Source organism: Pseudorca crassidens, chromosome 13 (genome assembly GCF_039906515.1).
Source record: "Pseudorca crassidens isolate mPseCra1 chromosome 13, mPseCra1.hap1, whole genome shotgun sequence".
Lineage (NCBI taxonomy): Eukaryota > Metazoa > Chordata > Mammalia > Artiodactyla > Delphinidae > Pseudorca > Pseudorca crassidens.
The window spans coordinates 45,375,839-45,391,493 of NC_090308.1; the positions used below are offsets into that span (position 1 = coordinate 45,375,839).

Below are 15,655 nucleotides of genomic sequence, written 5' to 3' on the forward strand. Positions count from 1 at the left end.
AAGGCCTGGGAACGCTGGTCCAGATTCCAGCCTCACCACTTACTCTGCAGTTTGCACATGATCCCCCAGCACTGAAGCCAGGGTTTCCAGAGCCAACAGCTTTCATTTCCATTAGTGAATGACTTAGTCGCCAAGATCAAACCTTTTTCCCTCTGACTTTGCAATTGAAGGTCGAAGGCTTTCTCATCTAGTCTACCGCTATGGGAGAGCTCAGGAAAAGTGGGGAAAACGTAAAACTACAGGATGAAGAATCTATAGAGCTACAGTTCCCTGTATTTTTCCACGAGACAGGAGAACAGCACAGGATACTGTAATTTGTCAAACCCCCAAACAAAACAAAACAGGTCTGTTGTTAATACAGACAAACGGTCACAGCTGCAGAGAAGTTTCCACATAAAATCTTTCAGTCCTAAACAGTCGTTTTGCAGTTTTGTGATCGCTTTTCCAGGATTCTTTTTCCCCCTCAGTGTTTATTCATGTTAACTGTTTGTTCCCTGTTACAAGGTCCCTCCTGTTAGATATACTTCTGACAGTGCTGCTTTCCATACAGTAGTTTTAAAAAATATTAAAATATTCTACTCAGTTTCATCAGTACATTTCACTTGGCACAATAACTTTAGCAATGAAATGTTTTGATTACATAGAAGAACTGCTGTTATACTTCCCCTCCGTACCCCCATTCTCAGCATTTGGGTGATACAGCTCCCCCCCTGCAAGCGTGTGGCTAACTGCTGTACCACAAATTAATGCAGTGAAGCTTGAAACCCAGGTTGTCATACAGCTCAAATGTAGGCCAGGTGTGTTGAGAGTTTTCCAAGTGTTTGACTATATTTTGGTTAAGTTAAATTTTCTAAGCTGGCTTGAATTGCTGTAAAAGTGAGAAAGCCAGGCCGAAAGAACTGGTGTTTGATCGTTTAAGGCTGAAATTTAAACCTCAAGCAAAACTTAGGGAATCCAAAACCGATTCAAACAGAAAGAAGAAAGTTTTATGTGACATTGCTCTGATGGAAACTGATGAGTTATACATTTTTACTGTTGATTCTTAGCTTGTCTTCCTCTTTTGCCAGAATATATTTATCTCTTTGGGAATAATACCATGTTACAGTAAAACTGCTTTCATTTTGACTGCATTTGTGATACTCAAAGAGGTTGATGTTTACTTTTGCCCCGACGAGAGTTTCCAAAGAATGGTGTACAAGCTTGTGAGATAAATGTTTAACCCATGTAAGAGAAAAGGGATATCTGGGCCTTTGTAAAACACTTTACCAGAAATAATTTGAATGTAAATAATTATAAAATCAAAATGACAAAATATTCATATGTAAAAGCAGAGTCCAAAGTTTTTTACTTGGCAAATTTTATGGACTTTCAGAATTATTCAATATAAATGAAAGTAATAAAAATTGAACTTAAATATAAAGCAATTTTTATAAGACTTTTTACAATGTGTCCACTTATTCAGATGGTCTTTTATCTGAATTAGTAAAATATTACTGTATTTGAGTCATACCCATGAATTTTCTAAAGATACTTTTATTTACATGCATTTTAAGCTATAATTTTATAGATTTTATTTTACAGTTAAAGGAAAGAAGGAAAAATAAACATGAAAATTAAATGTTTTATTCATTTTTAGATATAAAGTATTACAGGTTTATTGTCAAAAATTAAGGAAATACAGAAAACTCTAAAGAAGACAAGAAACGGGCTTCCCTGGTGGCACAGTGGTTAAGAATCCTCCTGCCAATGCAGGGGACACGGGTTCAAGCCCTGGTCCGGGAAGATCCCACATGCTGCAGAGCAGCTAAGCCCGTGTGCCACAACTACTGAGCCTGTGAGCCACAACTACTGAAGCCCACGCGCCTAGAGCCCATGCTCCGCAACAAGAGAAGCCGCCACAATGAGAAGCCCGTGCACCGTGACGAAGAGTAGCCCCCGCTCGCCACAACTAGAGAAAGCCCACGTGCAGCAACAAAGACCCAACATAGCCAAAAATAAATAAATTAAATAAATAAATTTAAAAATAATGTTTAAAAGAAAAAAGACAAGAAACCACTTCTAATTCTACCACTTAATAATAATAATTGTTAACATTTTTAGGATTACTTTTAGCATTTTTGGGTGTATATTATCTTTTTAAAAAATAAATCAAGATCAGTTAATGTGCCAGTGCTGCTGGAACAACTGAATATCCATATGGAGGAAAACAAATGAACTTTAACCCATATCTCACTCCACACAAAAAGTTAATTTGAGATCATAGACCTAAACTTAAAACCAGAAACATAAAGCTTCAAGGAGAATAAAAAGAGGCTATCTTTATGATCTTGGGAAAAAGATTTCATGGAAAAAACACAGAAAGCATTAACCATAAGAGAAATAATGTTAAACTGAATTGTGCAAAATTTCTCTGCTCATTAGAAGACACCATTCAGATATGATCAGACAAGTCATAAACTGGGAAAAAATATTCTCAGCATGTATGTATGACAAAAGACTTACATCCAGAATTTATAAAGAACCCCCCAAATCAATAATAAAATAATACTCTACAGTAATTATTTATTGCTGTATAACAGATCACTCTAAAACTTAGCTTAAAGTAACAAACATTATCTCATACTTTCTGAGGATCAGCAATTTGGGGGCAAATTAGCTGGATGGTTCTGACTGAGTGTTGCTTATGAGGCTGCAATTAAAATATCAGTTGGAACTGTAGTCAGCTGAAGATCTGACTGGAGCTGGAGGATTCATTTCCAAGAGATGACTCATACGGCTGTTGGCAAGAGGCCTCAGCTCCTTGCCACGTGGGCTTTTTTATAGGCTGCCTGAACGTACTCCTGATATGGCAGCTGTCTTCCCCCAGAGTGAGCAATCCAAGAGAGAGCAAGGAGGAAGTCACGGTGCCTTTTATGTTCTTATTGAGACATCCACATCATCACTTCCACCATAGTCTGTTTATTAGAAGCAAGTCACTAAGTACAATCCAGATTTAAGACGTTTGGTTTCACCTTTTGAATGGAGGAGTATCAAATTTAAATCACTGCAGACACTTCACAAAAGAAGATGCATATAAATGAGCAATAAGTATAAGAACAGAAGTGGTCAACTTCATTAATCATAAGATAAATGCAAATTAACTCCACTGTAAAATACTATTTCAACCCACTAGCAGGGCTAAAATGAAAGAGATTGACAACACCAAATGTTGGAGAGGCTGCAGAGCAACTGGAACTCTCGTCCTTGCTGGTGAGAGTGTAAAATAGTACACACACTTTGGTGACTTTCCTAGCGGTGTCATATAAAGTTTACACTTAACTCATTCCACTTCTAGTATTTTCGTGAGAGAAGTAAAACATATGTCCACAAAAAGCGTTAAACACGGCAATATTAAGTTTATTCATAAACACTTAAAACTGGAAACAACCTAACGTCTATGAACAGGGAGAAGGAAAAACAAATTTACACAGTGGAATGCTTACAAAATGTATATTTATACAATTGATTATTACTTAGCAATACAAAAGAATGAACTCCTAATATGAATCTCAAAATGTAATTACCTAATCTAATTAATTATTAAGCAGAAGCAAGTAGACATAAAAGAGTAAATATTGTATGATTCCATTTATATGAAGTCCAAGAACAGACAAAACTAATCTATAGAGACAGAAATAAGAAAATGGTTGCCTAATGAGAATGGAGGAAAGGGATCAACTGGAAATGGGCAGGAGGGAATCTTATGGGGTGGATGAAAATGCTCTATTTCTTGTTTTGGATGGTAGTTACACTAGTGTACACAATTTCCAAAACTCATAAAACTGAACACTTAAAGATCTGTGCATTTTATTGTATTAATAATGCTGTAATAAAAAATAAAAATGAAGATCATATAGTGTTTTATTTACTGCTTCTTTGACTAAAATTACATTGTGAGTGTTTTTCTATTCCTTTTATTACTTTTTGAGAAAGTGTTTTGATGACTACATATTGTTTCAGGATATTGACACCATACAAATATAAATATCATGATATGAATAAAATTATATACCAAGATATGAATATATCAATATTTAATTTATAAATATTAAGATTAATCTCAAATTTTATAATAAGCATGAGTAAATTTTCTTTTATCTCTAAGCATCTTGTTTTGTGTGCATTTATGATCATAGGAACATTATATTTAAGCTTTTAGTTCAAGGATATCTGGTGTTCCTGATTAGGTAATGGAGGTTAATGGTCTTTCATTATTAGATGTTTCCTGCTGAATCTTTCCCCCCTCCCTTCCTTCCTTCTTCCTCCTCCTCCTCCTTCTCTTTCTCTCCCACTTTGTGTTTTTGTTTTTTGGGTTGTTTTTGTCCATGCTGCTCAGATTGCGGGATCTCAGTTCCTCAACCAGGGATTGAACCTGGGCCACAGCAGTAAAAGCCTGGAATCCTAACCACTAGGCCACCAGGGAACTCCCCCACTTTGTGTATTTTACCTCATTTTTTATTTAAAAAAATTTTAATTCTATAGAAAAGTAAAATGAATGACGAGTATAATGAATACCTGTGTACCTTCACCTAGATTCACCAATTCTTAACATTTTGCTACATTTGCATGCTGTGTGCACGTGCGCGCGTGCATGCGTGTGTATGTGTGTGTGTGTGTGTGTGTGTGTGTGTAGGCATGTACATTTTCTTAAGTTGCAGATGTTACTTCAGCATGTGAAAAATCCTGCAGAATCACAATAAAATGATTACTCTCAAGAAATTTAACATTGATGCGATTATATTATTTAATATAGAGTGCATATTCAAATTTTCCAAATGGGCCCCAAACTTTCCTTTATACTTTTTGTTGTCGTTGTTTCAAGATCCAAACAAAGATAATGCAGTGCCTTTAGTTATTTCCTTCGTCTCCTTTAATCTACTCTAGAACAATCCCTCTACCTTTTTTGTTTGACATACATTGATATTTTGAGGGATCTAAAACAATTGTCTTGTAGAATGTTCCTCAGCCTGGATTTGTCTGATTAATTCCTCATGATTAAGTTCAGGTTAAACATTTTTGGCAAGAATACTACAAGTTATGTGTATAATGTGTTGCCTTATATAATGTCAGTGGATTCCTTTGCTGGTGAAGTTAATCTTGATCTCTTGGTTAAGATTATTTTCACCAGATCATTCTTTGAAACTAAAAACTAATCAGTAGGATGATCATATGAATATTGTGTCCTTCAATAACCCTTCATCCAATAGTTTTGACATTTATTAATGATCCTTACCTGACTCATTTATTACAGTGATGGTTACAAAAATGGAGATTTTTGTAATTCTGTCCTGTTTTTTACACTTATTATTAGCTGTATTCTTCTGCACAACAGTGCTTTTCTATTTCCTCCTTCTCTATTTTAGTATCATGGACTCTTAAGAAATTTTTTTATTTAATGTGTTATAATCTCTTTTGGACATTTTAGTGTTCAAATTGCCTTGAACTTGGCCAACGGAGACCAGAGCAAATAATTTTAAATCATTTTAGATTGCTTCAGGCCATTCTAGGCCCCCCAAAAGTCCTTCCATAGATTTTCAAATCAAATTTATTTCTTTAGTGTTCAAAGATGGTGTCCAGTGGTGTGATGGTAAATATTTAGCAATCAGCTTTCTCAGAAAAAAAAAATTCCTGTTTGTGGTGTTTGCTAATTTCTATGGTCTACATACTCCTGCCTTGGTTGATTTCTAGTTGCCAATGGGGAGAGAAGCATGATAACTTACTACCGTTTTGTATTTCTACCATGCAGGTACAATAAATATAAATAACTTCAAGAGCATATGTAATAGTCAAATATAATCAAATTATTAGGAAGTGATGAGAGTTTTGAATTACCTTTTTTTTAAAAAATTAATTAATTTATATTTTGGCCACGTTGGGTCTTCGTTGCTGTGCGCGGGCTTTCTCTAGTTGTGGCGAGTGGGGGCTACTCTTCGTTGTGGTGCATGGACTTCTCATGGCGGTGGCTTTTCTTGTTGCGAAGCATGGGCTCTAGACATGCAGGCTTCAGTAGCTGTGGCACACGGCTTAGTTGCTCCACAGCATGTGGGATCTTCCCAGACCAGGGCTCGAACCCATGTTCCCTGCATTGGCAGGCAGATTCTTAACCACTGAGCCACCAGGGAAGTCCCTTATTACCTTTGTTCTTAATGTCATTTGTTTAACCGTAAGTTTGTGTAGTTTAATGTCATTTGTTTAACCGTAAGTTTGTGTAGTTTAATTTTTAATAATATCTGTGTTTAACAACTGGCTCACCAAATTCCTTGCCAAAGTTTAACAATTGGCTCTTAGAGCAGGTACATAGCAGTATCCGATCAGTACCCGATCCCAGTGTCTATTACCAATCAAGGTTTGAGCCTGACTTTTGGCTTCAGTATTAATTAAATGTCAATAAAATTATACTTAAAACCAGATTGGAAAAATCTTAGCATATTTTTTCCCCAAAGCAATCACTTTGTCAGAGAATCAATTTCCCTCCCTCTTCTCTATCTACACTTGATGCTCTTAGTTTAGTAATGTCAGAAACCATAACTGTCTTCAATTTACTGAATTGGAAAGTTGGTAAGAACTTCAGGTAATGTGTGAAGGAGAAATGAAAGACCGTTTAGGGACAAGAGGCAATCATGTATCATCCTGTCCAGATCTTCTGTAGGGGAACATACACTTTCTTCTGCCCTTCCATCCCTTTTAGAATCAGCTCCCCTTTTCCTGGTAAGTGTCCTTCCCCCACGTAAGCTATATACCTTCTCCTTCCCACAGTTTGTCCCTTGGGAATTTTTTAACTGGATCTGGTAAAGAGATTCAGTCCTTCTCTGGAGGAGAAAGTGTGGTGTAAAACATGGGAGAAACTGGCAGGAGAAGTTGTGTGACCAGATTTACCCCCTAGCCTCCGTGCTGGTAGCACCACTGCAAGGCACTGCCCCATGTGCTCTGTGTCTCTCGTGGTCCAAGGATGCACCTCCTTAAAGTGAGATGGAGAAATTAGGGTTGAGCCACCAATTGCAAGTCCCTAAACACTGATTCTTGAAATGAGAAGATAACCATAATCTTGTTCAGCTCAGTCCAACTTTATTAAGTGCCATCCTTGTGCAAAGGAACAATGTTATATGCGGGGGGAAAAGGAGGAGAGTTACATCTATACCTTAAAGGATCTAGTCTAGTGGGAGAGAAGTGTGTTATATCAAATACATATAAATACATGGACGTGGCATGTCGTACTGCATATCTATACAATGAACACTCAGCAGCCATTAAAATGATAATCTATATGTACATTTGTGAAATACTACATAGCTACTAAATCACATCTCTGAAGAGTATTTCTAAATAGAGGAAAGAATCACTATATGCTCATTACATACACACACACATTTTATATATATACACACACACATATACTCATATATATACTCTGCATATATATATACATATGCATATACACACATAAGTATACACACATACATACAAAGCATATATAACTAAAATTAAAAAACATACATAAGGGGGTGGCTCTGATTTTACTTTTCTAACAGTATATATATGTAGAAAAAAGGACAGAAGGAAGTACTATAAAGTGAAGAGTAGGTGGTGGATTGTAAATGACTTTATTTCATTATTTTTTTTTCTGTTTTCATAATTTTCAAAAATTTCAGATAGAGGCTAATGTGACTGACATCAGTACTCAAAATATTTTATTGTTTAAGATATTACTCAGTTAACATAGGTCTTAATTTTTGCAGTGTATTAATCTTCTAGGATTAATACAAAATACCAGAGACTAGGTGGCTTAAACCCGAATTTCATTTCTCAGAGTTCTGGAGTTGGGAGTCCAGGATCGGGGTGTCAGCACATTTGGTGTCTCCTGTGGTCTTTCCCCGTGGCTTGCAGGTGCCCGCTTCTCTCTGTGCCCTCAAGTGGCCTTTCCTCTTTGTGCTCACAACTCCTTGTGTCTCTTCCTTACCTTGTAGGGACCCTAGTCTGTTGGATTAGGACCCCACTCATATGACCTCATTTAACCTTAATTACCTTCTTAAAGGCCCTCTCTTCAAATGCAGTAACATCAGGGTTAGAGCTCCAACCTATTTAATTTTGGGGGGTATACAAATCAGTCCATAACAAACAATTTCAAAAATGAGCTCAAACTTAAAAAATTGATTCAAGATAAAGCAATGGAAGTCCTGAAACTAAAAGAAATTTTCATGTGGCTTATTGTAACTGGTGATTATTTTTAACATCTTTGTAGACTTGAAAATCAGTGTCTAGCTTCTAAATAAATGTTGCCCTCTCCATTTCCCAGATCTGCTACCCAAATATTTTTTAAATTATATTGTCATCTGATTATGTGAGTATAGGTGATATTATTGTTAAAAATACTCTGTCCCTTAAAACATGAGTTTATCTTTGAAACTTTATTACAATGCATTAATTTTCTTTTCTAAAACACAACCAGGTGAATGCTCTACATAAGATAGATAAAAACACATATTTTTCTCTGATTTAAAAATAATATATGTATGGGAATTCCCTGGCGGTCCAGTGGTTAGGACTCCATGCTTCCACTGCAGGGGGCACGGGTTCGATCCCTGGTTGGGGAACTAAGATCCCACAAGCCTCGTGGCCTGGCCAAAAAAAATAAAAATAAAAATAATTTAAAAAATATATGTTCAGTGTAGAGATTTTAGAAAAGACAGAAAAGCACAAAGAAGAAAAGCATACACTTTATCCCAATGTCCAGAGATATCTGATGTTACTATTTTGCTATGTATTCATGACTGGCCTCCAAGATGGCATCCAAACAGTCCTCACCTCCCTTGTGTAGTCTCCTTGCCTGTGGAATCAGGCTGATCTGTGTGAGCATTAAAATCATTTGAAAGTGGCTATGTGTGAATTCTGAGAGTAAATCATTAAAAAAATCATAGCTGCTCTTTTGCTCTCTTGGGAGTCCAGCCACCATGTTTGGAGATACTCAGGCAACCCTGGAGAGGCCTATGGGGAGAGGAACTGAGCCCTCCCACCAACAGTCAACATCACCTTGCTAGCCACATGAGTGAGCCACCTTGGAAGTCGATCCTCCAGCCCTGGTCAGACCTTCAGATGACTACAGTCCTGGCTATCGTCTGCTTGCAACCTCATGAGAGAACATCAGCAAGAACTGCAAACTCCACTCCTCCCAAATTTCTGACTTATAAAAACCATGAGAGATAATAATTGATTATTGTTTTTAGCCCTTAAGTTTTGGCATGATTCATTACACAATAGATACGTCCTAGAATATTCTACTTTTCTACTTTTTTTCTACTTTTTTTTTATTTGACAAATGTTCACTAACACTTGCTACATCAGTCAGGGTTGACCCAGAGAAACAGAACCAGAAGGGAATATATATATGAGGTGTGTGTGCACATGCGTGTGTGTGCGTGTGTATTATTTACAAAGAATTGACCTACGTATGCTCTCATGGGGGTCACTAAGCAAGCCTGAAGTCCACAGCACAGGCAGGCAAGAAGGAAAGGTCATGAGCAGGTTGGAGCCCTGCGAGCACAGGCTGAAGCTTGACCTTAGGCAGCAAGCACTCCGGAAGGAAGACCTAGGGGAAAGGGAGAGGAATTGCACATCCAGCTGCTGTTTTGAAGTCTTTTAGCTCAGGGAAGTCCTAAGCTTTCTTTTAAAGGTCTTCCAACTGTTGAAGCCAGGTCCCCTAAGGGTAATCTCTCTTTGTATTAGTTTGAAGTCAACTGACTTGGGACTTTAATTACATTTGTAAAATCTCTTCATAGCCACACCTAGCTTAGTGTTGATTGAAAAACTGGGAGGGAGAGAGAGAGGGGTAGAGGGGGAGAGAGAGGAAGAGAGAAGGTTTTATAATATTATGAGGAATTGGCTCACATAATTATGGGGGCGGAGAAGCTTCGTGATCTACTGTCTGTGAGCAGGAGATCCAGGAAAGCCAGTGGTGTAATTTAGGCTGAGTCTAAATTACCAGGGGAGCAGATGGTGTAAATCCCAGTCTGAGAGCCGGAGAAGATGAGATGAGGTGTTCCAGCTCAATCAGTAAGGCAGAAAGAAGGGGTGAATTCCTCCTTCCACTGCCTTTGGCCCTCAATGGATTGGATGATGCCCACCCACATTGGGGAGGGTTATCTACTTTACTAAGTCTGCTGATTGAAATCCTACTCTCATCTAGAAACTACCCTCAGAGACATACCCAGAAATAATGTTTAATCTGGGCAGCCTGTGGCTAGTCAAGTTGACACATAAAATTAACCATCACAGCTGGTTTCTCCATATTATCACCAACCTAACATGCTACTAGTTGACTAATTTTGCTTATTAAGAGTCACATAACATGAGCCAGCAAGCAATATTCTACATCAATTCTGTGTCTTTCTTCCATGACACATACAGTTTTTTAGAAAGGTTTTTAGAAACATTCATGCTGTTTTCCATATTGATTAATATATTTAAGATATCAATACAGAGCTATAATAACTGACTTAAGAAATCATCCTTAAAAATTAAACACTGTTCAAAGAAAGCAGCTTGCAGTGTTTATTAGCTATAGATTAATATTGTGTCTTGCTTTTGGATTGAGGTTTTCTTCCCATTTTCAAAATACTTTCACATCTGTATCTCACATGATCTCCACAGCATCCCTGAAGGTAAGCAGGGCAAGATGTCACATAACAAAATGTACAAGTTTGAAAGCGGTCTTCTGGTTCATTGTGAGTCTACTGAGTATAAGACTTAGAAGGTACAAGGATAAGAAAGAGTGTTTCTATCTTAAGGAGTTGTCAATCTTGTAGGGGAGAATAATATGTAAACAGATAGCTCTAAGAGAAGATTTGATGTGGCAAGTAATGTTATGGCTAGCAGACAGGGATGGGTTTGGGGAACACAGAGGCAGAAGAATCCGATTGAGCAAAGTCACGGAATATGCCAAATACCTCACCAGAGAGCATATCACGGTGTTCTTGGCACATGTTTGAAATGAAAAGTTGGGCCAGTGAAAAGTCATGAATATAAGTAACAAAAGTAATGTTTGAGCCTGCCTCAAATAATGTTTCTTTGAAACTAAGCGGAGAAGATATTATTTTACCCCATTGGGGAAAAAAGCTTTTTAGAAAATGTTAACCCTTCCAGGGCCTCAATTAAACTCTGAATTTTCTGTGGCTGAGAATTTTCATCAAGACTGTTTATGACATTGGGTAATATTTGATTTGGGAGAGGACTGAAATCTTTTTGTATCTGAAATACATTTATCATTTTATTTATTATTATTTTTTAAATATTTTATTTATTTATTTTTGGCTATGTTGGGTCTTCATTCCTGTGCGTGGGCTTTCTCCAGTTGCAGCGAATGGGGCCTACTCTTTGCTGCGGTGCGCGGGCATCTCATTGTGTTGGCTTCTCTTGTTGTGGAGCACAGGCTCTAGGCACGTGGGCTTCAGTAGTTGTGGCTCGCGGGCTCTAGAGCGCAGGCTCAGTAGTTGCGGCACATGGGTTTAGTTGTTCCTCCGCGGCATGTGGGATCTTCCCAGACCAGGGCTCGAACCTGTGTCCCCTGCATTGGCAGGCGGATTCTTAACCACTGCACCACCAAGGAAGCCCCTATGTTTATTATTGAAATCTTTTAGTATTTGAAAACCTGTGAGGCCGAACACAAGTGGAGCAGGACTAGAGAGAAAACAGTGAATGACAGGAGCATGGAAACCTTTCTGCTTGATGACCAAGCTCAGGACAAAGCCTGAGAACGCATTCCTGGCCCTGGGGTGGTTGGCACTACCAATGTGTGGCTGGTGGAACCACAGTGCCTGCCCTCCTGGGAGTCATCTTGCGTCCTGCAAGCACTACCAGACTAGTGTGTGCATTTCTTCCAGCAGGGTCCCTGCATCCTCTAATTGCAGTCAGTGGAGCCTACCATCAACAGGAGCGATAAAGGCAAGCTCTGTCCTCTCTGTGTCAGGGGAATGAAACCAGGGGTCATTTACTTTACATATTTATCTTTTAAGTGACATTTTCTTCCAATTGTAGCTAAGTAGTATTGTCAGTAAGTCAGGGTACTCTGTCACAATATGCTAGTAACCTCTCACTTAGCATGGTGATTCCTCTACTGCTATTCTGAAGTGTTTTATGGGCACAGTTTGAGTAATATCATTGTTTTTTTAGACTGTGCTCAGGACTAATCCCATTAAATCAAGGCATGTATATATGTATGTACATATGTATATGCATATACGTATGTATGTCTGTATATGAAAGTCCATTGCAATAAAACTGGTTAGATTATAGATCTCTACAGGATGAAACTGTTCTGACAGCTTGTTTATTTCAAGCACTCTTTCCTTTAATACTCTTTTGACCTCCTATAAACTTAGACTTTCTTAGATGTCAAAATACATAAAAGATTATTTCTAATATCTGAAAAAAATACAATTATTCTTTAAACTATTAATAACCAAAGGAAAAACATGAGGGAAATATTCAGGACTTAAGGGAATGAGCTATCCTAATTTTTATATAAAGGACTTGAATAATAAGTATAGGTAATTTTACAATAGGATTCAACTGGGTGAACCAAGAAAGAAACCTTTTATTTTATGTGTCTATTATCTTGATTTGGATTTAGAAACGCTTAATTAACTGGAATTCAGTAAAGTGAAATTGTAAGGAAACATCATTTGCTTTCTTAGGATTTCTCTATAAGAAGAAGAAAGACAAATCACAGATTGGCAGGATGCATGGTGGTCCAGCTGAGAAAAGAATGTGACTACACCATACTTCTGCTAAGGGTCTATGAGTAGCTCTAAAATACAAACAAGAAAAAACAACTCACTTCAAAGAGCTTAAAAGGCAACAGAATAATTACAGGGTATTTCTTGGGGTCAACATAGATTAACATCAGTATGTTGTACTTTCCCGTCAAATCTGCACAACCATTTAATTGTAATTGTCATCGATGACTCTAACGCACTGTAACATTTTCAATCATAAAAAATCATTAAAGCAATTTTTACTCTGTTTATTAAAGTATGGAATCTATTAAAAAAATTAGAAAAATTATCAACCACTAAGTTTGAAACAAAAAGGGATTTCATTTGAGTCCCTCTGAGGTTTTCATTATTTAGAAGATCTTGTTCCTCTAACTTCAGGAAATCACTGACTTAATGTTCCATTTTGTTTCGGTCTAGGTATTGCTACTTCTGAAATGAGTTTCAACAGCTAAAAGCATAATCTATTTAGGAATTACTAGAACCCTTTCCTGAAATTCTGAAAAAATTAGAAGTTTCAAAATAAGCGTGTCATGGAATTTAAACTAACTGCTCCCAAATTAATTATAAATGTAGTCATGATCAAATGATCATGTATATACTATATGTGCTGTTTTTTGTTTGTTTATTTGTTTTTACCATTATCAGTGCTAATTCACTCAACAAGAAAGATCCCAAATGTCTGGAAAAATATTATCTGCCTGGTTTTGTGATATCCATAACAAAGGAAATTTAGCCAGGCATCCCATTCCAGATTTGGTGTGGATGACAGGTTTGACAGGAAGAAGAATATGTTTTACAGATTGAAGAACAGAATGTCAAAATGAGTAGATACTTTCAAAAAACATTTAAAATATACTGTCTATATAGAAAGCTGATAAAAACATTGAATTAAAAATAGGAGCTGGGGCTTCCTTGGTGGCGCAGTGGTTGAGAGTCTGCCTGCCGATGCAGGGGACACGGGTTCGTGCCCCGGTCTGGGAGGATCCCACATGCCGCAGAGTGGCTGGGCCCGTGAGCCATGGCCGCTGATCCTGTGCATCCGGAGCTTGTGCTCCGCAATGGGAGAGGCCACAACAGTGAGAGGTCCGCGTACTGCTAAAAAAAAAAAAAAAAAATAGGAGCTATCTCTTTAAGTTGATTTATGTGGTCTGTATCAACATTGACTATATCAATATTTTATGTTCTATATATCCTTTGGTAATCTTCTATAATATTTTCATGTACAAGCTCAGTATACAAACGTGCACTTATTGGCAGTAAACTCCACCTTCCTCTTACACCAGGACTTATTTAAAACTAACAAATACATTCTGGATTTTAGGTATATATGCTATAGTATTTTTTTTGTCCCACAAATTAATTACTTTTGTAAAGATTCTATAAGGTCTCCTTCTTATTGTAAATATTATGAAAGCATGCATAGAGCATGGGGATCTTCCATCTAAGGATGACCTTTTTCTACTGGTGATTAACTCGACATCACCAAACAGTACCCTTTGGGTTCAGTTTCCTGATCTGGGAGTTGAAGGTTTACAATGGCTAATTGCTAAAGATCCTCTTTATGATTATATAAAGACAATTATCTTTGAAATTTCTTTTAAAATAAGAAATGTGGGAAATTTGGGATCTTTTAGAATAAGAACTTAAGAAAATAGGAATCAGGAACATATAAATGGATGTTACCCTAAGATATATGCTTTCGTCATAAAAATATTCACTCAGAACTAGGTAAAATGAGAATCCCAGCCTCAGTATCTGCATGTGCTGAATATTTTTTGGTTTTAACATGGTTTAATATACTGTTGTGCCAGTACTAAAATGAGTTTTCAAGCAATAATGTTTTCCCTAAGGAAAAAAACAAATGCCAATTTTGTCTGTGTAGGAAGTGTGTAGGCAGGACTCTCAACTTTCAGGAAAATTTCTGTCTTTATAGAAAGATATTTTCCAGTTACCCTTTGAATTACTTCCCTGAAAATGAAAAGACTATGAAAATGGAATTGTCACAAGACTTGCTTGATGGCAGAGGTGATCTGTGTCTGCTTCCACCTTTGCTGGAGTTGAGAGCAGAACCTGAGGAAGGACAGAGGAGGTGTCGCAGTGTGGCTGGGGAGGGAGTGAGCCCAATAATGCTTCAGAAAATGGTCTGATTGACCAGTGCCCTGTGATGGCTATAGATTTTTGACACCCGGTATAGGTTGAACTGAGTGCCACCAAAGTTTGTCTGTTGAAGTCCTAACCACTAGCGCCTCAGGATATGACTTTATGTGGAGATAGAGTTTTTACAGAGGTAATCAAGTTCAAGGTCATTAGGGTGGGCGTTAATCCAATATAACTGGTGTTCCTACAAAAGGGGGAATTTTGAAGACAGACACACATACAAAGAGAACACCACGTGAACATGAAAAAGACCATCGACAGGCCACGGAGCAAGACCTGTAACAGAGCGTTCCCTCACAGCCCTCAGAAGGAGCCAACCCTGCCAGCATCTTGATTTTGGATTTCTAGCCTCCAGAACCAGGAGACAATAAATTCCTGTTGTTTAAGCTACCCAGTTTGTGGTACTTTGTTCAGCAGCCCTAGCAAACTAATACAACACCCAACCTGAATAAATTTAAGGAGTAAATAAGCAGCAGAAATCCTGATTGTATTTGAGTCATTCCACAGAATAAAGTGAAATTTTATTTGTTTGAAATGGAATTAAGTGGGAGTTTTTGTGATTTTTATTTGTAATCAAAAGAATTTTAACTAAAAACAATGACATATACACATATATTCACACACATATATTGTTTTAAAAAATTAAACTATATATAAATATAAAATATAAAATGAGAGTCATTCTTCACTCC

At 37.3% G+C, this 15,655-nt stretch overlaps 1 long non-coding RNA gene across 3 annotated transcripts in view; it reads left to right on the plus strand.

The window, feature by feature from the left end:
* The window catches only part of LOC137204998 (uncharacterized), a 79,003-nt gene that overhangs the window by 44,051 nt on the left and 19,297 nt on the right, over nt 1-15,655 (plus strand). The window contains exon 4 of one of the 3 annotated variants that reach the window (XR_010933951.1): nt 8,983-9,164. The exons of 1 other annotated variant lie outside the window; for it this stretch is intronic. This is a non-coding gene — a long non-coding RNA (uncharacterized lncRNA). Of the gene's footprint in view, nt 1-1,636; nt 3,928-8,982; nt 9,165-15,655 lie in introns of those variants that run through there. One more of the 3 variants, XR_010933950.1, reaches the window with a different exon arrangement.